The following is a 24,721-nucleotide window of genomic DNA, read 5'->3' on the forward strand; positions in this document are numbered from 1 at the left end:
TCCTTATGATCTATCCTGTTACTTTCAGTTGGTTCTCTTCTCCACTTTCTGAAGGATTGTTTTTTGGCTCTAATGATTTCCTTTATCTTACTGTTTAGCCACGCCGGCTGACGTTTAGTCTTTTTTCCCTTTTTTCTAATACGTGGAATATATTTGTCCTGAACCTCCAGGATGGTGTTTTTAAACAGCATCCACGCCTGATGCAAGTTTTTTACTCTGCGAGCTGCTCCTTTCAGTCTTTTTTTCACCATTTTTCTCATTTTGTCGTAATCACCTTTTCTATAGTTAAACGCTAGCGTACTTGATTTCCTAGTTTCACTTCCTTCAATGCCAATATCAAAACCGATCATATTATGATCACTGTTATCAAGCGGCCCTCGTATCGTTACCCCCTGCACTAGATCATGAGCACCACTAAGGACTAAGTCTAGTATTTTTCCTTCTCTTGTCGGCTCCTGAACTAGCTGTTCCATGAAGCTGTCCTTGATTTCATCAAGAAATCTTATGTCCCTTGCGTGTACAGATGTTACATTACCCCAGTCTATATGCGGGTAATTGAAATCCCCCATTATTATTGTGTTGCCCAGTTTGTTTGCGTCCCTGATTTCCTTTAACATTTCCGCATCCGTCTGTTCGTCCTGGCCAGGCGGACGGTAGTACACTCCTATCACTATCCTTTTCCCCTTTGCACATGGAATTTCAATCCACAGTGATTCCAAGGAGTGTTTTGCTTCCTGCAGAATTTTCAATCTATTTGATTCAAGGCTCTCGTTAATATACAATGCTACCCCTCCACCAATCCGATTCACCCTATCACTACGATATAATTTGTACCCCGGTATGACAGTGTCCCACTGGTTATCCTCCTTCCACCAGGTCTCAGAGATGCCTATTATATCTAATTTTTCACTTAGTGCAATATATTCTAACTCCCCCATCTTATTTCTTAGGCTCCTGGCATTCGCATATAGACATTTCAAACTATGTTTGTTGTTCCTAAGTACATCATGCTTAGTACTTGACAGTATTAATTGGCAATCTTTTGTCTGATTTTTATTGTTATTTAAAGATACCCGATCTACTACAATCTCTTTTGCAACCTCACTATCAGGATACTCTATCTTCCCTGTTAGGGTATGATACATACCTGTAGCAGTTGTTCTCCGAGGACAGCAGGCTGATTGTTCTCACGACTGGGTTGACGTCCGCGGCAGCCCCCACCAACCGGAAGAAGCTTCGCAGGACGGTCGGCACACAGGGCACGCCCACCGCGCATGCGCGGCCGTCTTCCCGCCCGTGCGCGACCCCTCCCGCCAGTTGAATGACTAGCAAAAGATGAAACACACAACTCCAAAGGGGAGGAGGGAGGGTAGGTGAGAACAATCAGCCTGCTGTCCTCGGAGAACAACTGCTACAGGTATGTATCATACCCTTTCTCCGAGGACAAGCAGGCTGCTTGTTCTCACGACTGGGGCATCCCTAGCTCTCAGGCTCACTCAAAACAAGAACCCAGGTCAATTGAACCTCGCAACGGCGAGGGAACAACAGAAATTGACCTACGAAGAACAACTAACTGAGAGTGCAGCCTGACCAGAATAAATTCGGGTCCTGGAGGGTGGAGTTGGATTTACACCCCAAACAGATTCTGCAGCACCGACTGCCCGAACCGACTGTCGCGTCGGGTATCCTGCTGGAGGCAGTAATGAGATGTGAATGTGTGGACAGATGACCACGTCGCAGCCTTGCAGATCTCTTCAATAGTGGCTGACTTCAAGTGGGCCACCGACGCTGCCATGGCTCTGACACTATGAGCCGTGACATGACCCTCAAGAGTCAGCCCAGCCTGGGCGTAAGTGAAGGAAATGCAGTCTGCTAGCCAATTGGAGATGGTGCGTTTCCCGACAGCGACCCCTAGCCTGTTAGGGTCGAAAGAAATAAACAATTGGGCGGACTGTCTGTGGGGCTGTGTCCGCTCCAAGTAGAAGGCCAATGCTCTCTTGCAGTCCAATGTGTGCAACTGACGTTCAGCAGGGCGGGTATGCGGCCTGGGGAAGAATGTTGGCAAGACAATTGACTGGTTAAGATGGAACTCCGACACCACCTTCGGCAGGAACTTTGGGTGGGTGCGGAGCACTACTCTGTTGTGATGAAATTTGGTATATGGAGCATGAGCTACCAGGGCTTGAAGCTCACTGACCCTACGAGCTGAAGTAACTGCCACCAAGAAAATGACCTTCCAGGTCAAGTACTTCAGATGGCAGGTATTCAGTGGCTCAAAAGGAGGTTTCATCAGCTGGGTGAGGACGACGTTGAGATCCCATGACACAGTAGGAGGCTTGATAGGGGGCTTTGACAAAAGCAAACCTCTCATGAATCGAACGACTAAAGGCTCTCCAGAGATGGCTTTACCTTCCACACGATAATGGTAAGCACTAATCGCACTAAGGTGATTCCTTACTGAGTTGGTCTTGAGGCCAGACTCTGATAAGTGCAGAAGGTATTCAAGCAGGTTCTGTGCAGGGCAAGAACGAGGTTCTAGGGCCTTGCTCTCACACCAAACGACAAACCTCCTCCACTTGAAAAAGTAACTCTTTTTAGTGGAATCCTTCCTAGAGGCAAGCAAGACCCGGGAGACACCCTCAGACAGACCCAACGCAGCGAAGTCTACGCCCTCAACATCCAGGCCGTGAGAGCCAGGGATTGAAGGTTGGGGTGCAGCAACGCTCCGTCGTTCTGCGAAATGAGAGTCGGAAAACACTCCAATCTCCACGGTTCTTCGGAGGACAACTCCAGAAGAAGAGGGAACCAGATCTGACGGGGCCAAAAGGGCGCTATCAGAATCATGGTGCCGCGGTCTTGCTTGAGCTTCAGTAAGGTCTTCCCCACCAAAGGTATGGGAGGATAAGCATACAGGAGGCCGGTCCCCCAATGAAGGAGAAAGGCATCTGACGCTAGCCTGCCGTGTGTCTGAAGCCTGGAACAGAACAGAGGCAGCTTGTGGTTGGTCTGAGAGGCGAAAAGATCCACCGAGGGGGTGCCCCACTCTCGGAAGATCTTGCGTACCACTCTGGAATGGAGCGACCACTCGTGCGGTTGCATGACTCTGCTCAGTCTGTCGGCCAGACTGTTGTTTACGCCTGCCAGGTACGTGGCTTGGAGAAGCATGCCGAACCGACACGCCCAACGCCACATACCGACGGCTTCCTGACACAGGGGGCGAGATCCGGTGCCCCCCTGCTTGTTGACGTAATACATTGCAACCTGATTGTCTGTCCGAATTTGGATAATTTGGCAGGACAGCCGATCTCTGAAAGCCTTCAGTGCGTTCCAGATCGCTCGGAGCTCCAGGAGGTTGATCTGCAGATCCTTTTCCTGGAGGGACCACAGACCCTGGGTGTGAAGCCCATCGACATGGGCTCCCCACCCCAGGCGGGATGCATCCGTCGTCAGCACTTTCGTGGGCTGCGGAATTTGGAATGGACGTCCCAGGGTCAAATTGGTCCGTATGGTCCACCAGAGCAGTGAAGTGCGGCAACTGGTGGAGAGGCGGATGACATCCTCTAGATTCCCGGTGGCTTGGAACCACTGGGAAGCTAGGGTCCATTGAGCAGATCTCATGTGAAGACGAGCCATGGGAGTCACATGAACTGTGGAGGCCATATGACCCAGAAGTCTCAACATCTGCCGAGCTGTGATCTGCTGAGACGCTCTGGTCTGCGAAGCCAGGGCCAAGAGATTGGTGGCCCTCGCTTCGGGAAGGTAGGCCTGAACCGTCTGGGAATTCAGCAGCGCTCCTATGAATTCCAGAGACTGAGTTGGCTGGAGATGGGACTTTGGGTAATTTATCACAAACCCTAGCAGCTCCAGAAGTTGAATAGTGCACTGCATGGACCGGAGGGCTCCTGCCTCCGAGGTGTTCTTGACCAGCCAATCGTCGAGATATGGGAACACGTGCACTCCCAGCTTGCGTAGGTAGGCCGCTACCACCACGAGGCACTTTGTAAACACTCGTGGGGCAGAGGCGAGCCCAAAGGGCAGCACACAATACTGAAAGTGCCGTGCGCCCAGGCGGAATCTGAGATACTGTCTGTGAGCTGGCAGTATCGGGATGTGAGTGTATGCGTCCTTTAAATCCAGGGAACATAGCCAATCGTTTTTCTGAATCATTGGCAGAAGGGTGCCCAAGGAAAGCATCCTGAACTTTTCTTTGACCAGGAATTTGTTCAGGCCTCTCAGGTCTAGGATGGGACGCATCCCCCCTGTTTTCTTTTCCACAAGGAAGTACCTGGAATAGAATCCCTGCCCTTCCTGCCCGGGTGGTACGGGCTCGACCGCATTGGCGCTGAGAAGGGCGGAGAGTTCCTCTGCAAGTACCTGCTTGTGATGGGAGCTGAAAGACTGAGCTCCCGGAGGACAATTTGGAGGCAGGGAGGCCAAATTCAGGGCGTATCCGCACCGCACTATTTGGAGAACCCACTGGTCGGAGGTTATGAGAGGCCACCTTTGGTGAAAGAATTTTAACCTCCCTCCGACCGGCAGGTCGTCCGGTACGGACACTTGTAGGGCGGCTATGTTCCCGTGGATCCAGTCAAAAGCCCGTCCCCGGCTTTTGCTGTGGAGGCGCAGGGGGCTGCTTAGGCACACGCTGTTGACGGGAACGAGCGCGCTGGGGCTGTCCCTGTGCCTGACGAGGCCTTCGGGCCGGCTGGTTGTACCTACGCTTCGCAAAAGAATAGGGTGCAGCCTGCCGAGCCCGGGAAAAACGCCCGCCCGCGGGGGCGGGTGCTGAAGGCGCCCGGTGGGAGAGCTTGTCGAGAGCGGTTTCCCGCTGATGCAGTTGGTCAACCATCTGCTCGACCTTCTCGCCGAAAATATTATCCCCCCGGCAAGGGACGTCAGCCAGTCTCTGCTGGGTGCGGTTGTCCAGGTCAGAGGCACGCAGCCATGAGAGCCTGCGCATCACTATACCTTGGGCCGCAGCACGAGATGCCACGTCACAGGTGTCAAAAATCCCCCTGGACAGGAACTTTCTGCACGCCTTCAGCTGCCTGACCACCTCCTGATATGGCCTGGACTGCTCCGGCGGGAGCTTATCGACCAGGTCCGCCAGCTGTTGCACATTGGTCCGCATGTGGATGCTCATATAGAGCAGGTAAGATTGGATGCGGGTCACGAGCATGGAGGATTGGTAGGCCTTCCTCCCAAATGAGTCCAGAGTGCGAGACTCCCGCCCCGGGGGCGCCGAGGCGGTATCCCTCGAACTCCGTGCCCTCTTGAGAGCAGAATCCACGACCGCTGAGTCATGGGGCAACTGGGGCCGCATGAGCTCTGGGTCAGAGTGGATCCTGTACTGGGACTCTGCTTTCTTGGGAATGGTGGGGTTAGTTAGTGGTCGCACCCAGTTCCGAAGCAGCGTCTCCTTCAGGACATTGTGCAGCGGTACCGTGGAGGACTCTCTAGGTGGTGATGGATAGTCGAGGACCTCGAGCATCTCGGCCCTCGGCTCTTCCACAGAGACCACGGGAAAGGGAATGCTTATAGACATATCCCGCACAAAGGAGGCAAAGGAGAGACTCTCAGGAGGTGAGAGCTTCCTCTCCGGTGACGGCTTGGGGTCCGAGGGAAGGCCCGTAGACTCCTCTGAGGAGAAATATCTCGGGTCCTCCTCTTCCCCCCACGAGTCCTCATCCTCGGTATCGGACATTAGCTCATGTAGCTGAGTCCGGTACCGGGCCCGGCTCGACGTCGAGGCACCGAGGTCTCGGTGTCGTCGAGCGGTGGACTCCCGCGCCGGCGGGGACGGAGCTCCCTCCATCGACGTCGACGGGGACTCCACCTGCGTGGCGGTCGAGACCGGCACCGCAAGCGGCGGCGGTGTCGACAGCTCCGGCGCCGGGCTAGAGCTCGCCGGCGCCACAGTCATCGGCGCCGGGGGCGCAAGCACCCCCGACGCCGGCACAGCCTGGCGCATCAGCCCTTCCAGGATCCCCGGAAGGATGGCTCTGAGGCACTCGTCCAGGCCCGCTGCCGGGAAAGGCGGTGGGGCCGGTAAGGGTGTCGGTGCCAGAAGCTGCTGGGGGCCAGGAGACGGCACCGAGGTGCCGGAACCCCGACGCGTCGGTACCTCCACCACCGACGGAGATCTCTCCTCTCTGCGATGACGCTTCGGCGTCGACTCCTCTTCAGGGTGCACCGAGGGCTCCCGGTGACGGCGCTTCTTATCTTTTTTCCGGTGCACGTCACCGGCGCCGGAGGGCATGGAGGAGGAGGAGGTCGATCCCCCTCGGTCTCGAGGTACCGGGTCCGACAGGGTTCGGTCCCGTGGCTCACGAGCTGAGGGAGTGACCGGGGCCGACTGCCCACGCGGCCTCTCAACCCCACTCTCACCGGCGGACCGGCGGGCCGACGGGACCTGTTCTCCTGGGGTCGCTGCCATCGGTGCCGATGTCTCGGGCATCGATACCGGTACCGAAGACCCGGCCTTCGATACCGATGCCGTCGAGGTCGACGTCGAGGGGCCGGCGCAAGTTCCAAAAAGACGGTCCCGCAGAACTTGCCTCGCAACCTGAGTCCGTTTCCGGAGACCGAGACACAGCGCGCACGACTTGAGATTGTGCTCCGGCCCGAGGCACTGGAGGCACCAAGCGTGGGTGTCGGTCTGCGAGATCGGCCGGCCGCAGCGACCACACTTTTTAAATCCACTCGGGACCTTCGAGGACATCGACGGAAAAATCGCGTCGGCGAAGTCAAAGTCGGCAATGGTGGCTAAAATCACACCACGAAAAAACTAGCCGACCGAGCGGCCACTAGGCCGCAACGAGGCGTCCCCGCTGGAAGCGAGGGAAAAGGGGAGCGCGTGCTCCACACGCGCGAAAATCTTTTTTTTTTTTTTTTTTTTTTTTTTTTTTTAACAATACAAAGAAAGAAAAGAAAGAGGAACCGAACGGGAATCCAAAGCAACGATCCGCGTAAACGCGGTCGAAAAATCCGGCGGCTGAACGGAGAGAGAGGCAATTGCACAACTCTCTCCAGTCGCGGAAAAAAAGTAACTGGCGGGAGCGGTCGCGCACGGGCGGGAAGACGGCCGCGCATGCGCGGTGGGCGTGCCCTGCGTGCCGACCGTCCCGCGAAGCTTCTTCCGGTTGGTGGGGGCTGCCGCGGACGTCAACCCAGTCGTGAGAACAAGCAGCCTGCTTGTCCTCGGAGAAATGGTGATATCTTTGAAAGATACCTTATCCCGAACCATGCTCTTTTGAGCGACTGTCGGCCTTCCCCCCATTTCTAGTTTAAAAGCTGCTCTATCTCCTTCTTAAACGCCGATGCCAGCAGCCTGGTCCCACTCTTGTTAAGATGGAGCCCATCCTTTCGGAATAGGCTCCCCCTTCCCCAGAATGTTGCCCAGTTCCTAACAAATCTAAAGCCCTCCTCCCTGCACCATCGTCTCATCCACGCATTGAGACTCTGGAGCTCTGCCTGTCTCTTGGGCCCTGCGCGTGGCACAGGTAGCATTTCAGAAAATGCTACCCTGGAGGATCTGGATTTCAGCTTTCTACCTAAGAGCCTAAATTTTGCTTCCAGAACCTCTCTCCCACATTTTCCTATGTCATTGGTACCCACATGTACCAAGACAGCGGACTCCTCCCCAGCACTATCTAGAATCCTATCTAGGTGACACGTGAGGTCCGCCACCTTCGCACCAGGCAGGCAAGTCACCAGGCGATCCTCACGTCCACCAGCCACCCAGCTATCTATATGCCTAATGATCGAATCACCAAGTACAACAGCTGTCCTAACCTTTCCCTCCCCGATTGAGAGAAGACAGCCCTAGAATGTAAATATTTAACTGAAGGAAAAGCTAGCAATAAATAATTGCACCTCCTAGAGGTCGTCTTAGACTTTAACACAGTCACCAACTGAGGACTGTCTTCAGCATACATACCTTCCAAAAACTTGAATACTAAACAAAGTATTTTAAATATGACCTGGGACTACACAGGTAACCAATGTACTTCACCCAATAAAGGACTCACATGACTTAGCCTAGTTTTTCGACATTAGTCTAGCAGCTGAATTCTGAACTAGCTGAATCCTAAAAAGTTGTTTAGCAGAAAGACCCAAATTGAATGAATTACCGTAATCCAATAATGGTAAAATTGTTAACTGTACAATAATCTTAAAATGTTTTTTTAAGAAATAAGATCTTAACAAACATAATTGCTTTAGTTTAAAATAGGCCTGATCAGACTATTAATTTGTGGCTCAATTGATAAGACAAATTTAGTATCATTCCCAAAACTTTAGAAGTTCTTTCTATCTTAAATTGAAATCCATTAATATCCATGATAGTCTGAGCAATTTTGGTTAAATCCATAACAAACCACAAAATCTTGGTCCATTAGCATTAAGTTTCAATTTAAATCTATTAGACCAATGTTTTATCCTATTTATATATCCATGCTTTTTCTCTGCTTACATACACTGAGTTTCTTCAGCTGGCAGGGCTTGAGGATCCCCCACAAACAATGGGAAAGGTGACATCAAGCTGGGAATGAGGACTAGGGCACAAAATCACCGTTTAGAGCCTGCAAATCTTTAAGTACACAAGCCAAAAGGCAAGGGGTGCTATTAAACAAGATCTGTTTGTCATGAAATATGAGGGCAGTGTTAACACCATGTGACACATTCCAACTCAGTCAGACACCATTAATCACTTTGAAAAGTGCATGTCCGGTTACTGTACCCTGATGTGACATCTCAACTTAAAAGGGGGTAGCTGTGTTAGGCCCAGATGCACAAAGGTCCCTGTAAAGAATCTATCTGTATTTCTACCTTGGTAAAAATTACCAATTTGGAAATACAGGATTCGCAAAATTAATCGCATGCGAATGAGCTGCTAGTTGCTTTTGCAAACAGGCTCATTTGCATGCAATAGGGGGGAGGCCAGTGTGTGCCAGTGGCGTAGCCACAGGTGGGCCGGGGCCCACCCACTTAGGGCTCAGGCCCACCCAACAGTAGCACATGTTTAGTAGTAGCTGGTGGGGATCCCCAGCTCCGCCAGCTGAAGACTTCCCCCTGATGGTAATGAAAATGCTACTCTCCACAATAACGGCACCTGCGCATGCTCAGTTTTCAGTGCATGCCTGCTGCAGACTGCCAAGATGGAAAGAAGCGTTTTCTCACCAGCTGAGATATTTTTTGGGTGGTGGTTGAGGGGAGGGGGAGAGAACACTTGGTGCCCACCCACTTCTTGCCTAGGCCCACCCAAAATCTGTTGTCTGGCTACGCCCCTGGTGTGTGCTGAGCAACCAATCACTAAGTGTGGCTGCTCTGTGCATACCACAGACAACTTTCATACACACAGACAAGCTGGATGTATGAAAGCAATAGAGGTAGCCTTGTTTGTTTTATTGGGGGGGGGGGGGGGTTTGCAAGCACAAGCGCTGTTTTTTTTTTTTTATATGGGAGGCAGTGTGTAGACAGCAGCGGTGGCCGGCCACCTGCTCCATGCCGATGGAGTCCTGCTGAGCCTACACTGTTTGTTTGTTCATATAAGTTTCCATTCCCTGTTTCCTGATCACATTTGATGGGCAACCACCAGTACAGGTGAAAATTAGAAACTTTGGATAAGGAGGCGGCTGTCTAGTTTGTAATCATATCTTGCAGATATCTTCCAGGAAAAAGCACAAAAATAGTCTAATAATATATCAAATGGAAAACTATAATAATTTTCACAGCTCTGATAGGCTGTTTCTTCCCTCCACCCCTTCCCTCCACTTCAGCTGTCATTCTAGGTAGCACTGGCAGCTCCTGACCACCTGTTAAATTTTCCATGGTAAAAGGTATGAGCTGCTTCGGTGCATTGTTTGGAAAATGGCTGTGCATTGCTTTGCATGCACGTTTGGATACTAATTAGCTCATTATAATAGCTTTGCATAAAATTTTTGTTAGCTGCTACCGTACCAGGAAAAGAGCTCGGAAAACCCTTTTGAGCACGTCTCGCTATATTCCTTGCTCGCTAAACCCACTAGAACCAGTGTAAAAACCATGTTGCTGGCTCGTTAGGTTTTGTGCATCTGGCCCTGAGGCTGGTGTAACAAAAATGACAGAAACAGGTGGCACCTTATAGACTAACTAATATATTGACACAGGAGCTTTCAAGCCCACTTTGTCAGATGCATGAAATTCAGGAGGTGCGTAATACATGAAGATGGGGAGGGAGTGAGATACAGAGTAAACACCATCACCGTAGGCCAAAATAGGGATAATACATTAAATATTATGCATTATCATTCCCTTTTCACACCCTGCCCTGCACTTTTCAATATTTTCTCTTTACTTTGTATCCCATGACCTTCCCATGCATCTTCATGTATATTTACTCCCTTGCTGAATTTCATGCATTTGATGAAGTGCACTCTAGACCTCAACAGCTCATGTGTCAATAACTTGGTTTAGTCTATAAGGTGCCACCTGTCTCTGTCATTTTTGTGGTATCTCAGCACATGGATTGTACAGGTCTACATGTTACTACAGAGTTAAATAGGAAAAGGAAAAGGTAGTATTTCAGGATTCATCATTAGAAAACAAAACACAGTTCTGCAATGAACATCTTGCAACTACTGTTCTCTGGAAGAAATATCTCTAGTAGGTTTCCAAAACAGAACATGCTATTAGTTTAAAATAAAAAAGAATCATTAGCTCCTAAGCAATTTCTTGGCAGAATAATAATAATAATAAAAAAATTCCTTAGTTCCAAACTAAAGACGTCTTCAACCTTTTCATAATGAATTATCCCAGTTGTCTATTCATTTTCAGTCACAACAGCACAGCTCTATGTAAACAGGAGTGATATTTGCCAACCTGGCTCTCTATTGTTGGGAGAGCAGTTTAAGATAAAAAGATTATCAGTGTTGTAGATTAACTAATAACAGCCCTTCAGAAACCCCTGTTGACTCAGGTAACTGGGGAGCGGCAAAGAAAAATAACTTCTGCCAGGAAAGAAATGAAATGACAAGGGCATAAATCAATTTGAAATTATATGCAAAATAACAAAATCTTAATATCATTTACTAAAGATTTAATTTAAAATATTTACAGACTGCCTCTCTAACCTAAGCCATCTGAAGTGGTGTACAGATCGAAGGATTTATTATTTTTTCCAGATTTGTAAAACATGAATGAAAGTTTTTTATTTTATTTAAAAAGAGTATGAAGATTAAATTAATAGACTAAACTGATGATGTAAGACTAGTGTAGAATGAAGAAAGTTTACAGACCAGAATTGGCTTAAATCTTTCTTTCACCAGATAATTGATAGTACATGTGTATCAGAGAGTTGCCACAATTGGGGGGGGGGGTAGAGGGGGAGCCTTAGGGTGACTGGGCCCTTCTAGTTTAGCCTCAGCACCCCCCCTCCCCACCCAGTGGCTAGACCACACCTTTGCCATAGTTGGTGGGGATCTCCAAGCCCTGCCAGCTGAAGTAACCCAGAGTGTACATAAGCAGAGAAAAAGCATGGCTTTCAGCACCACTTTAAGCCGCTAACGTTGGCACTTCAAGCATGCTGAATTCCCATGGGAGCACACCCGGATGCTAGTCCGCCAATATTCAATGTGCTTGCAGTGCTGGTATTAAAGGCTCCATGTGCTGCCACTGGCAGCTGCTGAAAACCACACTTTTCCCTGCTTACTAGGACTGCAGGTTTCTTAAGCTGGTGGGACTTGGGGATTCCAACCAGATAAAATATAGTTAATGTGAACTTTGGTGGAAGACAAGAGGGAAGGGAATCAGAAAGGGAAAGCAGATGGCCGGTGCTAGGAGATGAAGAAGCAGAGCACATGAGTACTCACTGTTGTGCTGGAAAAGGGGAGAAAATGCTGGAGAAAGAAGGGGGAAAAGTAGGAGAAATGGGTACTGCCTAGATAACATCAAGAAAGGCAGGAGGAAGGATTCTGGCGGAGGGAAGGAAGAGGTACAGGAAATGGGTGCTAGGGGAAGAGGAGTTGAGAGGCAGAGGAAACTAGTGACAGGAGAGGGCAAGAAAGTAGGATGGTGGATGAAGGGGAATGGAGGAAGCAAGTAGGAGAGTAAATATTGAGGAGAGTAGAGCAAGGACTCAGAATCAGAGCAAAAAATGGGTCAAGTAAGCTGACTCATGACCTGTGCGACTACTGACCCCAGACCCATCGACTATATAACCAATTATCTATGATCCACCCACAATATATTGAATATAATCAATGGCAATTTTGTAACTGTTTAACAAGAAGAATGCCATTCCCAAGCATTCTGTCACCTTGTTAACTCTAGGAACGTCATTCCCATACATTCCCCCTCAAAATGACCTGTAATAGATGACTGAAGTAATATTTTGAAAAGAGCTTGAATAGGTAAGCTCCTACTTTAAAAAGATGGACCATGTTTTGCATATAAAGACCCATGAGCCATCTAACTCACTCAATTTTTGCAACCCATTTGACCCACTGACCCATGACCTATTGACCCTCTATTTGCTCTGCTTAGAATGAAGTGTGGACTCTGAAACTGGGCAGGACAGGACAGCAGAAGACAGATTCAGAAAGTAGCTGGGGATTGGGAGGAGAGTGGGATCTTGGTGACTGAGTAGGAAGGGAAGGTAGGAAATTGAGGATTAGGTTTAGGAAGAGTTGATACTAAGATGTATGAACAGTGGTATAGTGGATAAGCTGTGGAAGTACCATGGGGCAAAGAAAGGTGAAGAGACCTGGTGGGGCTGAAGTGGGTTTAGGAGTTAGTAGAAAGGGACAGAAGACTGTGGAGAAATTGAAAGACAGACAAAGCTGATACGTCTTCAAAGAAGTGAGAGAAGTAGAAATGGAACAAATGAAAGGGGGGGGCAGGAGGACGAGTAGGAGATAAGAAAGAGAAGTAACTGGCTAAAGGCAGGGAATGGGATGACTGACATGGAAAGAGTTGGGGATGAATACCATGAGTAAAAATGAGGAACTTAAGAGAAGTGAAAAAATGGGAGGAATTTAAGACAGGAAAGTAGTGAAAGAGGAAAAGAAAGCAACTATTGGCACCAAGAAGACACACTGCATGTACCTAAAACTAGGTGCCCTTTTATAGAATTACCCTCATAATTTTATATGGGGATCTTTAGCAATCCACTTTGTTCTATTTTTTCAACTGCAGGTGTTGTGTTCTAGGGTGGTGTTTCTCATCTTTTTAAATTCAAGTACCTCCTATGTCGAACAATAATATCCTTGAACTTTGATCAGCAGAGATTTAAAATGAGCTTTCCACGAACTGACATATTCTAAGAGTAGAAGTGGTATACAAGACTAATGAATAGAACAGAATAGAATGGAAAATAAAACTATTTTTTCTAACTTTGTTGCCTGGTCATTTTATTTTTCTAGTTGTGTTTGTCTGAGCTCTGGTTTCTGGTTTCCTCCATCTTCTCTTGTCTCTCATCATGTTTCTCTTTCTTCTCCTTCTTTTCCTTTCAGCTTTATTCAACTTTTTCTTCCCCTCTGTCTAGATTTAATTTCTTCTTTTATCCAGTCTTTAATTTCTAACTACAGTTTTCCATCTCTTTCCTTACCCCAGCTTTCCTATTCCTCTTATTCCCCCATCTTTCTCTAACTCTATCCTCTTCCCCTTCCATCCCGCATCTTCCTCTTTCTCGCCCCATCATTTCCATCCAGTCTCTCCCTCTTTTTCTCTCCATCCTTCCATCCAGCATCTCACCTCTTTCTCTTCCCACCCTCCATTCAGTGTTTCATCTACCCTACTGCTTCTTCAGACCACCACCAGCAGAAGCAAAACAACATAAAGCATTCACAGGGCTGCAGTTTTCATGCATGTGCTGCCAGCTCTGCCGATCCCCTGCCTCCTCTGATGTCAACTTCCTGTTCTGGGGCAGCAGAATGGCAGAGCCAACACTGTGTACATGAAGAGTGCAGCCCTGTGACTGCTTTAGCAGCAGAAGCAGTGGGGTGGCAGAGGGAGGAAGATAAGGAAGGTCTTATACTGTGTGTTGCATACCCTCCTGCTGAGGTCTTGCACACCCCTTGGAGTTACCCATATCACGTGTTGAGAACCTATGTTCTAGGGCATGGTGTAAATTTACAATGTTGCCTTTTCCTAAGCATAGTTGTTGAAATCTTGGGAGTTAGTGCTGTTATGGTGTGGTGGAGATTTTTGTTACTTCATAAATCGTCTGGAAGTAGTTTGAGTTCTTATTCTCTATTCTTTCTCTCCCTAGCATTTATGTGTGCGTGCACCGGCCAACACCTGAATATTCGTGGATAGCAGGTTATATCATGCCAGAGATAATCAGCTATTTCATGCTGAATATTACTGGTTAGCCGGCCAGATGCTATTTAACTGGCCAGGAGCCATTCCTGGCTGGTTAAATAGCGTTGAATATTGTCTGGTAGGTTCCTTTATAGACTAGGCTCTTACCATGTGCTTTCTGGGCACCTAATCAGAGGAGCCTAATTATAGAACTGAATATATTTTTCGGGGGGGGGGGGGGGGGGGGGAAGTCAGGACAACACAAGGTTACCATGGGCGGCTACTAGACATACTGGTCTGAGCCATAATAGTTATACTCCTATTGACACATAGGCTAAATCTTTTGTATAGTTATTGGAGTGTGGATAAGAAACAGTGCATACAAGCAGGCAGGAAAGGTTTCCTTTCACCTAGTTCATGCTAAGGTTAGAGGCCTTTCATATATGCTACTTGGATATAAATGTATCAAATATCGAAGACTTGCCCTTTACGGAATTTCGATGAATGTGAAACCTTCTCCCTGATAGCGCTTCACTCTTCCATACCCATTACTAATCTGGGATCACCTTGATTCATCAAGTGGAAGCAGGGACAGGAATAGAAGAAAGCATTCATCTCTGAGTGATAGATGGCTGGAAACGGCTGACCCTGCACTTTTAAATAACATGCTGTGATGTGACAAGCCAGGTTAAGTCCATGATGCTGCAGATTAGGTTCAGGTTACAGTTTAAGTACAATTCAAGCTGCTCATTACTGGACATATTTAAAACATGGGAAATAGAAAATCCGGGTTCTGTTGTGTGAAAAAGAAAAGTAATGTGAAGGAGCACCAACTTTTGATATAAAAACAGATGCCCAGAATGTCCCCCAGGTCATAAGAACATGAGAAGTGCTATATTGGGTTAGACCACTGGTCAATTCTTAATAAATTCCTTCATTAACGTTATATGTCTGATACAGCTATAATCCTCCTTCTCCACCATCGCTTCTCTAAGTTGTTCCTTAATTACTCACAATTTCTTCATCTAAAATGCATTCAGCATTAACTTGTACTGATTTATAACTTATGTAAGCCACATGGAACTGAATAATAGCATTCAGATCATGTGGAAAATAAGTAACAAATAAATAAATACAGCCTGGTATCCAGTCATGAACTGTGACCAATCCTGATCATTTTGAAATGACCAGCAGATCTTAATGGAGAAATCCATCTTTCTGTTGCTCATGCCTAGAAGCATGAGGTGATGACCCCTGCACCTACTTGTCTAATAATTGTTAATGGATACTCCCTCCCCCTCACACTCATACCCCACATTTATCCAAACACTCCCTTGCTTCCTCCCTTCAGTGTCTGTCCTTCAGCCCATAACCCTTACCCCCCCCCCCCCCCAATCCATTAGACGTCTCCCTTTTAGCTTTAGTCACTCTATACTGTGTTGGACATCTTCAGCTCTGCCCCATCAATTCCTCTGCTCCAGCTCTCTGACATCCTCTGCCACTTCTTGCTCTCCTTCAAAGCTCACCTCCATCTTCTGAACTTTCTTGCTTCTTGTCCTGCAGAAAGCTGGTCATTCCCTTGAATTTTGCCTCCACCATGGGCCTCACTGCTTCCTTCTGATTGTGAACTTTATATATTTTGTTGTTAATTATGAAGGCAAGGCTGAAGGGAAAATCCATTTGTGTTTGATGGTCTATCCCCTCTGTCTATTGTTATTGCTTTTAGGTCCATCTATTTCTGTAGTGTCACATCTGAGAAAACTAACAGTTTGTGGTCCTCACAATCTATCACCAGGTCTCTCATTATAGCCATCAGTTAGTCCTGCATATATATCACTACATCCCTTAGGAAATTTGGGTGGAGAGCCCTGTAAGTTCTATTCAATCTCACTCCTTGGTCCCCTGGGAACCCCCCTGGCATAGCTCCAGCATGGCTCTACATATTCTTTCAGTGATACCCATGCAGCCTTTGTATTCTGCTTGCTCCAACATTCCCCTAATGTGCAAATTGTGCCTTCTGGATCTATTTTTCAGTTTCTTAGTTTTATCTAGAAAACTCTATTGAGATTGCCACAAATTTTCCAGGAACTGTTGTATGTCGGAGATCTCCTCCCTGTACTCCTTCTATTTAGTACCTGTTTTTCCCCACTCGCTAGCCCAAATCACCAAGTCTGTGCTCAGAGGTCCTGTATACTTGCTAGAAGCCCATGCCTCATTTCTCCAACATCCCTCCAGAGCTCTGCAAAATACATCTTTAGCTCTCTTTGAGGCACTGGACCCTGTGTGCTTGTCCTGCAGTCCTCATGGTTGCTCTCCTTGCGTGTTGCGCTGCCCAAAGCCATCTTGCCTGCTACATGCCAGGCCAACTTCCACCTCTTGTATACAAACTCCTGCAACTTTGCAGACTTGAGTTTTGTTGCCATTCCTACCAAATCCTGAAGGACTCCTCTGCTGACTTGGCCCTTTTGTGCTCACTGTTCCCTCTGGTGAGTGCTCTACTAGTGAAATATGTGCCCAAACACACGGAGCACCTAACTTAAGCATCCATACTGAGCTGTGATATCACTTCCTTATGTAAGGGTTTTTTCAAAATGGAATGGAGAACACAATTGAGAATATTATTATGCCTCTGTATAGGTTCCTGGTGTTACTGCACCATGAGTTCCATGTGCCGTTCTGTTCACCCCATCTCAAAAAGAATATAGCAGAACTAGAAAAAGTTCAGAGAAGGGTGACAAAAATGATAAAGGTGATGGAATACCTCCATTATGAAACAGGCTAAACAGGTTAGGGTTCTTCAGCTTCGAGAAAAGACAAGTGAGAAGGAATAGGATAGAAGCTTATACAATCCTGAGAGGGATGGAACAGTTAACTAGGGAACTGCTGCTTAATCTTTCAGACACAAATACAAGAGGACAATTCATGAAATTAATGACCAGCAAACTGAAACCAAATTGTAGAAAGTATTTTTCATGCAGTGCATCATTAATATGTGGAACCTGTTGCTGGAGGATGTGATCAAGGTGAGTAACATAGTGGGATTCAAAAGAGGTGGATGTTCAAGTATATGTTTTTTTAAGGATTGTCCTGGGAGTGATGAATTTGCGGTAATCATACTTGTTGCATGTTTCAAAATTTCAGAGGGGAGGGGGTGGCTAGGACCCTACAAGTTTATTTAGGAGAAGTATAAGGCTGAAGGTTTTGTTCTCCATTCCTTTGCACTGGCTCTGCTCTTGCAACATACTGAGGTATCTGAGCAGGGATGTCATGTGGACAAGCAGGGCAACTATCGGAAGTGATAAGCCAAAGGAGAAAATTAAATTACCCTTTTCAGTCAGTGACCCTGCAAGCACATGAGCCTGGGAGGGAAGGAGGGAGGATGCTAAAAGCAAAGTTTGCCATGGGTGCCTTTTTGTCCAGTGACTGCCCTTTATCTAAGGGTAGGAGGTGGGGGATTTATTTCCATATGGTAGCTAGATTTTTAAATTCAGATGCATTTTATAACTATTGTATTAAAACAATTCCTGACAAAACTGTGAGACAATTCACATCTGTTCCACTTCAGAAGATACATGTTCTGGCAGAACCAAGTAGGGATTTGCTACTGTCTGACATTATGTTTGCCAATGCTTTACAATTCTGCAGAGAATGTTTTATTGATCACGATGAGTCTACAAAGGCTGAAAACCAGGAGCTTTTTTGGAATTTAAATGAGATGGGGAGTTGCAGATATATAAATATGTTGAGAGTAGTATACTAGAAGCCACTTAGAAGACATGGATTATTCATTATACCCAAGTCAGCACAACCACATACAGGGAACTTTGTATCTTCAAAGTTATCACCATTGAGTGATGCCACCAAAGTGCTCAGTATAGTTTTTATTTTTTTCGTATCTACTGTACATTTATAAGCATCAAGATGCAATAAAACATGCAGTAAAAAGCAAGGAGGGGGGCTAAGTGACTGGTATAAAAGCCACTAAAGTGAAGGGAAGCAAACTCAGCACCAACTAGAGAATGACACGGGGACGGGGAACCGCAGTAACCACAGGGATGGGGACGGGGACAGAGCTCGCGGGGACAGGGCGGGGAATGATCCCACGGGGCCGGGGAGAGAGTCCACAGGAACGGGGACAAACTTTGTCCCCGTGTCATTTTCTACTTTGAAACCTGTTAATGAGCTGGACTGTTATTTATGTTTAAGTGATGCCTACAAAGATATTTTGATTTTTTGGAAAAACAAGCAAACATACTGGCCACAACTAGCAAAATTTGCATGGGGGATCCTGTACATCCTGCTACCAGCACATCTTCTAAGAAGACAACTTCTATTCCAGGAAGGACTGTGGAAGACAGGAGAGCTAGATTGAATCCTGAGATTGTTGATAACTTCTTATTTATCCACAGATTAAAAAAACATAACTGTGCTTTATAGGGCATATTTCCCCCTCTAGGGCATATGGGTTGTATTTTATACCCATGGACATTTTAACAGTGTGAATTAGGATTCCTTGGTGTAGTAGAAATCACCTATTGTTGGGGTTGGAAGGGTAGAGGGTGGTAGTGGGAAGGAGGGTTATTATAGCTGCTCATTGTTATTATTGTTCTATATTTGTAATTTAAACACAACAGTTGCACAGCATATTGTTCCTTTTTATACTTTAATAAAAAGATTTAAATATAAAATCATAAATGTTCAAGGCTTCTGCAGATTGGGACAGAACCCACGGGGACGGGGCGGGGACGGAGACAAACTTTGTCCCCGTGTCAATCTCTAGCACCAATGCAAGGAAATGCTGCTCCACAGAGGGTACAGTAGGAGGCAATCCACTAAGTGGATGAACACAAACTCCCACGAAAAACAAAACTATACAATAGGAAGTGGGAAGTGGACCAATGACTCCAGGGAAACAGGACTATGGTGATAGAAGAAACAACTTTATTCACAGACTCGACACAGTACTGTGTTTCGGCCACAGGCCTGCCTCAGAAGTCTCGATCAATCCTTGAAGCTTGTATGTAATATCGGATAGTCTTGATAAAGACTAAATCAATATAATTCAAGTGCTGTAGCGTCACTCCCCTTACTTAGGAACTGAGCAACATTCTGGGGAAGGTGAAGCCTATTCCAGAAAGATGGGCTCCACCTTAACCAGGGTGATGGAATCAACATTTAAAAAAGGAGACAGAGCAGCTTTTAAACTAAAAACTGGGGGCAGGCCAACAGTTGCTCAAAAGCGCATGGTTTGAAACAAAATATCTTTAAAAGATATCACTAAAACAGGGAATATAGGGCATCCTATAGTGTAGTGGAGGAGTGGCCTAGTGGTTAGGGTGGTGGACTTTGGTCCTGGGGAAGTGAGGAACTGAGTTTGATTCCCACCTCAGGCACAGGCAGCTCCTTGTGACTCTGGGCAAGTCACTTAACCCTCCATTGCCCCATGTAAGCCGCATTGAGCCTGCCATGAGTGGGAAAGCGCAGGGTACAAATGTAACAAAAATAAAAAATAAAATAAATAAAGCCAGATAGCAAGATTGCAATAGAGACCATAGTAGCTCAGGAGGTGTATTTTCAAAACACTTAGATTTACATAATTCCATAGGTTAGTATGGAACTTTGTAAGTCTAAATGCTTTGAAAATGAGCCCCCAGGCGTCTTTAAATAAACAGCAGACAGATTTTCAAGATTGCCAATTATCACTGTCAACTGCTGAGCAAGCTGTAAATAGGAACAGAGTTAGAATATATTGCACTAGATGAAAGGATAGATATAATAGGCATCTCTGAGATTTGGTGGAAGGAAGATAACTAGTGGTACAAATTATATCGCAGTGACAGAGTGGATGGAATTGGTGGAGGGGTAGCATTATACATTAATGAAGGCCTTGAATCGAATAGACTAAAAATTCTGCAGGACACAAAACACATCTTGGGATCCCTATGGATAGAAATTCCATGTGTAAAGGGGAAAAGGATAGTGATAGGAGTGTACTGCCATCCACTTGGCCAGGCTGAACAGACGGATGCAGAAATATCAGAAATTAGGGAGGCTAACAAACTGGGTAACACAATAATAATCAATTACCCCGATCTTGACTGGGTAAATTTAACATCATGGTATGCTATGGAGGTAAAATTCCTTGTTGATATCAAGGACTGCTTTATGGTGCAGTTGGTCCAGAAACCAACAAGAGGGGGAACAATTCTAGACCTAGTTGTTAGTGGAGCACATGATCTGGTGCAGGAGGTAATGGTGCTGGGGCCACTTGACAACAGTGATCATAACATGATCAGATCTGATATAATTTCTGGAGTAAGTACACACAGGAAATCCAATAGGTTAGCATTTAACTTTTAAAAAGTTAAAATGAGAATGGTAAAAAAACCCCCACACATACACACACTTAGAGGAGCAGCTGCAAAGGTCAAAAGTTTACATCAGGCATAGATGTTATTCCAAAATACCATCCTGAAAGCCCTGACCAGATATATTCCATGTACCAAAAGAGGAAGGAAGGCCAAAAAAAACAGCCGACATGGTTAAAAAGTGAGGTGAAGGAAATTATTAGAGCTAAAAGAAAATCCTTCAGAAAATGGAAGAAAGATCTGACTGAAAATAATAGGAAATAGCATAAGGAATGGTAAGTCAAATGCAAAGGGCTCATAAGAAAGGCAAAGCGAAACTTTGAAAAGAAGATTGTGTTGGAGGCAAAAACAACGTCTTTTTTTGTAAGTATATAGAAGCAAGAAGCTGGTAAAAGAATCAGTTGGACCGCTAGATGACCTAGGGGTAAAAGGGGCACTCAGGGCAGACAAGGCAATAGCAGAGAGCTTAAATGAATTATTTGCTTTAGTCTTCACTGAGGAAGATGTGGGAGAGATACCAGAGCCAGAAATGGTATTCAATGCTTATGAGTGAGACTAAAACATATCTCTGTAAACCTGGAAGACGTAATAGGTAATTTGACAAACTGAAGAGTAGCAAATCGCCTGGACCAGATGGTACACATCCCAGAGTACTGATAGAATTGAAAAATGAAGATCTGAAGGTGACGAAACAGTGTGATAAGGCAGTGGCCATAGCCAGAAGGATGCTAGGCTATATAGCGAGAGGTGTAACCAGCAGAAGAAATGAGGTGTTGATGCCTCTGTACAAGTCATTGGTGAGGCCCTACCTGGAGTATTGTGTTAAGTTTTGGAGGCCATATCTTGCTAAAGATGTAAAAATATGAAGTGGTCAAGAAGAAGGCAACAAGAATGATATAGAGCTTGCATCAAAGGACATATGAGAAGTGACTGGAAGACCTGAATATATATATACCCTAGAGGAAAGGAGGGACATTTACAATACTTGAAATGTATTAATATAGAAACAATATTTTCCAGAAAAGGGAAAGTGGTAAGGACATGAATTGAGGTAGCGGGGTGGTAGACTTAGGAGTAATGTCAGAAAATTCTTTTTCACGGAGAGGGTGGTCAATGCCTGGAATGACCTCCTGAGGGAGCTGGTAGAAAAATAACTGTGGTGGAATTCAAGAAGGAGTGGGATGAACACAGAGGATCTCTAATTAGAAAATGAATGATACAAAAAACAAAACTTAAAGGGTTGTATATGTGTTTGAATGTCAAGAGTCATTGTTGATATGTTGAAACCCGCTGCTCAGTATGCAGCAGCGGCAGCTAAGAAAGCAAATAGGTTAGGAATTATTAGGAAAGGAATGAAAAACAAAAATGAGAATGTCATAATGCCTTTGTATCGCTCCATGGTGCGACCACATCTCGGATACTGTGTACAATTCTAGTCACTGCATCTCAAAAAAGGTATAACAGAATTAGAAAAGGTACAGAGAAGGCAATGGAAATGTTAAAGGGGATGGGACAACTTCCTTATAAGGAAAGGCTAAAGCAGCTAGGGCTCTACAGCTTGGTGAAGAGACAGCTGAAGGGAGATATGATAGAGGTCTATAAAATACTGAGTGAGATGGAACAAGTAGATGTGATTTACTTGTTTACTCTTTCCAGAAATACTATGACTAGAAGGCATATAATGAAGCTACTAAGTAGTAAATTTAAAACAAACCGTAGAAAATATTTCTTCACTCAGTGTGTAATTTAACTCTGGAATTCATTGCCCGAGAATGTGGTAAAAGCAGTTAGCTTAGTAGGGTTTAAAAAAGGTTTGGATAATTTCCTTTTAAAAAATGCCATAAGCTATTAAAAAGATGAACTTTGAAAAATCCACTGCTTATTTCTAGACTAAGCAGCACAAAATCTGTTTTACTGTTTTGGGATCTTTCTAGGTACTTGTGACCTGGATTGGCCACTGTTGGAAATAGGATATTGGGCTTGATGGATCTTAGGTCTGCCCCAGTATGGCAATGCTTATATTCTTATGGTTATTAATTGGAGGTGCTAAAAAAGTCTGAACGTATTCAGCCTTTGCACCATCAACCAATAAATGTGTTTGTGTACCCAGTTCACCATCACTCAGGGCATGCACTAGGCAGCCACCTAAGCACTCACCAGAATCTGGGGGTTACATTATTTAATGGAAAAAAGATATTAATTTGGGACTATTGGAATATGAACAGCTACCATAGACATGACTCGCTGTGAGAATGGCTGAATATCATGAGGTGGTGGTCCTTATAGTGTATGGAACCACTATATATAGTACATATTTCCACAATCAGGTCACTATCACCTTTCTAGCAGCACTAATTCCAGCTGAAGACAAAAAGGCTCATATGTGATTACTACTACCTATTCTAAGCATCTTCCTCAAACAGTCCGATTCAAAATTGTACTACACATAACCTTTCTGTTCTTCAAATATTCTCAGTTTCCAAAACAGTATGAACCACATGATAGGTATATTATTATTATAATTACATTTGTACCCCGCGCTTTCCCACATAATGCAGGCTCAATATTCCTACCTAGCACAAAATGCCTAAATGTTCACAGGAGAAGATGGCTGGCTATCATGCTACACCCTTGTCCAGTTTGATATTGTAGATATGACAAGCTCCGAGGTCAGCTTTTTGACAAGACCATCTGCTTTCAGAGTGTACAGCAAAGGGAACAGCACTAAAAGGAGGTTGGGTTATATTTAGAGGTTGGTCCAAGGCAGTGCCAAGGTCTTATTGACTTCCCTTAGCAGCCGTCACTGGTCTGTGACTGCAGCTCTCTTGTTTGTCAGAGGATAAAAAAATAAAAAATAAAATAAAAAGAATAGAATATAAAATTAAATTTCCTTTGATTAACAGAACAGAATAGAGGACCCGAAGCTCTTCTGTCAAAATAGCTTCAAAAAGGAATCTCTGCTTTTTGGATTTGTATAGAGACATTACGATTTCTGCTGTACTTGGATTTGTCCCTGGAGTGAACCCAGTGGTTGCATTTTAATAACTGACAGTCCGTTACAGCCAGGTAAGCCTAGCATGTTTTCTACCTATCAGGTATTGCTGCAATCAGCAGCCACAAGGCTCCCTGCACTGTATAATTAAACTGGTTGGTTGACAATATTAAGAAAGAAAAATAATCAGTGTATCACACTTCTGAAACAGGGAGAAACCGGATCAAATGCAAACTACATTGATTCTGACTCCTTTGGCTACTGTCTTTTTACCAGAGAACTGTGACATAAGTCTTTTTCCTTTCCCCTTGAGCTTTCAGATTTGGGAGCTTAATTTCAGAGAGTATTAAAAAAAAATTAAAATAGCACGTGAGGCCAAGCACTTTGAATTCTGTATTACAAGTAAAGTTTTGCTTCCACTCAAATGCCTTGTAGTGAAAAAACACTTTAGGAAAGCTTCCCTGTATCAAAGGGTTCCCTGCCAAAGTATGTAAATTAAAACAGGACCTGACAAAGTGTCATTATTTGATGATAACATTTAGGGAAAGGGGAATGGGACTTGATGTACGCCTTTCTGTGGTTTTTTGCAACTACATTCAATTTGCAGTTTACATAGTATATACAGGTACTTATTTGTACCTGGGGCAATGGAGGGTTAAGTGACTTGCCCATAGTCACAAGGAGCTGCAGTGGGAATCAAACCCAGTTCCCCAGGATCAAAGTCCGCTGCACTAACCACTAGGCTACTCCTCTAAGCAATTATTATTGGTAAACTGCTTTTCATCCAGGCTTTTAAATTTGCAGACTATGAGCTAGATTTACTAAAAGGCATCCTCGAATACCTAAGCTGGCAGGAATCCCCAAGCTCCACCAGCTGCAGATGGATGAGCATGCACCGGGTGCCCGCATCAGGATGGGGAGTGATCTCATTGAAACTGTTGTCAACTGAGCTGCGCTGGAGGGAGTTGGGGTGTCTTCACAGATGTTCTCGGCAGCCGGGGCTTGGGGATATCCACCAGCTGCAATAAGGGTGTGCCACTCACCCATGGCTATGCCACTGCTGTTGACGCATGTTATTACT

The 24,721-nt window shown here is 45.6% G+C and overlaps 2 protein-coding genes across 6 annotated transcripts in view; one reads left to right on the plus strand and one right to left on the minus strand.

Annotated features, from left to right (window-relative positions):
- CMSS1 (cms1 ribosomal small subunit homolog) overlaps positions 1-24,721 on the minus strand; it is a 488,636-nt gene that overhangs the window by 70,424 nt on the left and 393,491 nt on the right. The gene's annotated exons all lie outside the window — the stretch shown is intronic.
- FILIP1L (filamin A interacting protein 1 like) overlaps positions 23,456-24,721 on the plus strand; it is a 347,951-nt gene continuing 346,685 nt past the window's right edge. For both annotated transcript variants that reach the window (XM_030204059.1, XM_030204060.1), the window contains exon 1: positions 23,456-23,714. The gene's annotated coding sequence lies outside the window, so the exon portion shown is untranslated. The remainder of the gene's footprint in view (positions 23,715-24,721) is intronic.

Source organism: Microcaecilia unicolor, chromosome 5 (genome assembly GCF_901765095.1).
Source record: "Microcaecilia unicolor chromosome 5, aMicUni1.1, whole genome shotgun sequence".
In the NCBI taxonomy this organism is placed as follows: Eukaryota; Metazoa; Chordata; class Amphibia; order Gymnophiona; family Siphonopidae; genus Microcaecilia; species Microcaecilia unicolor.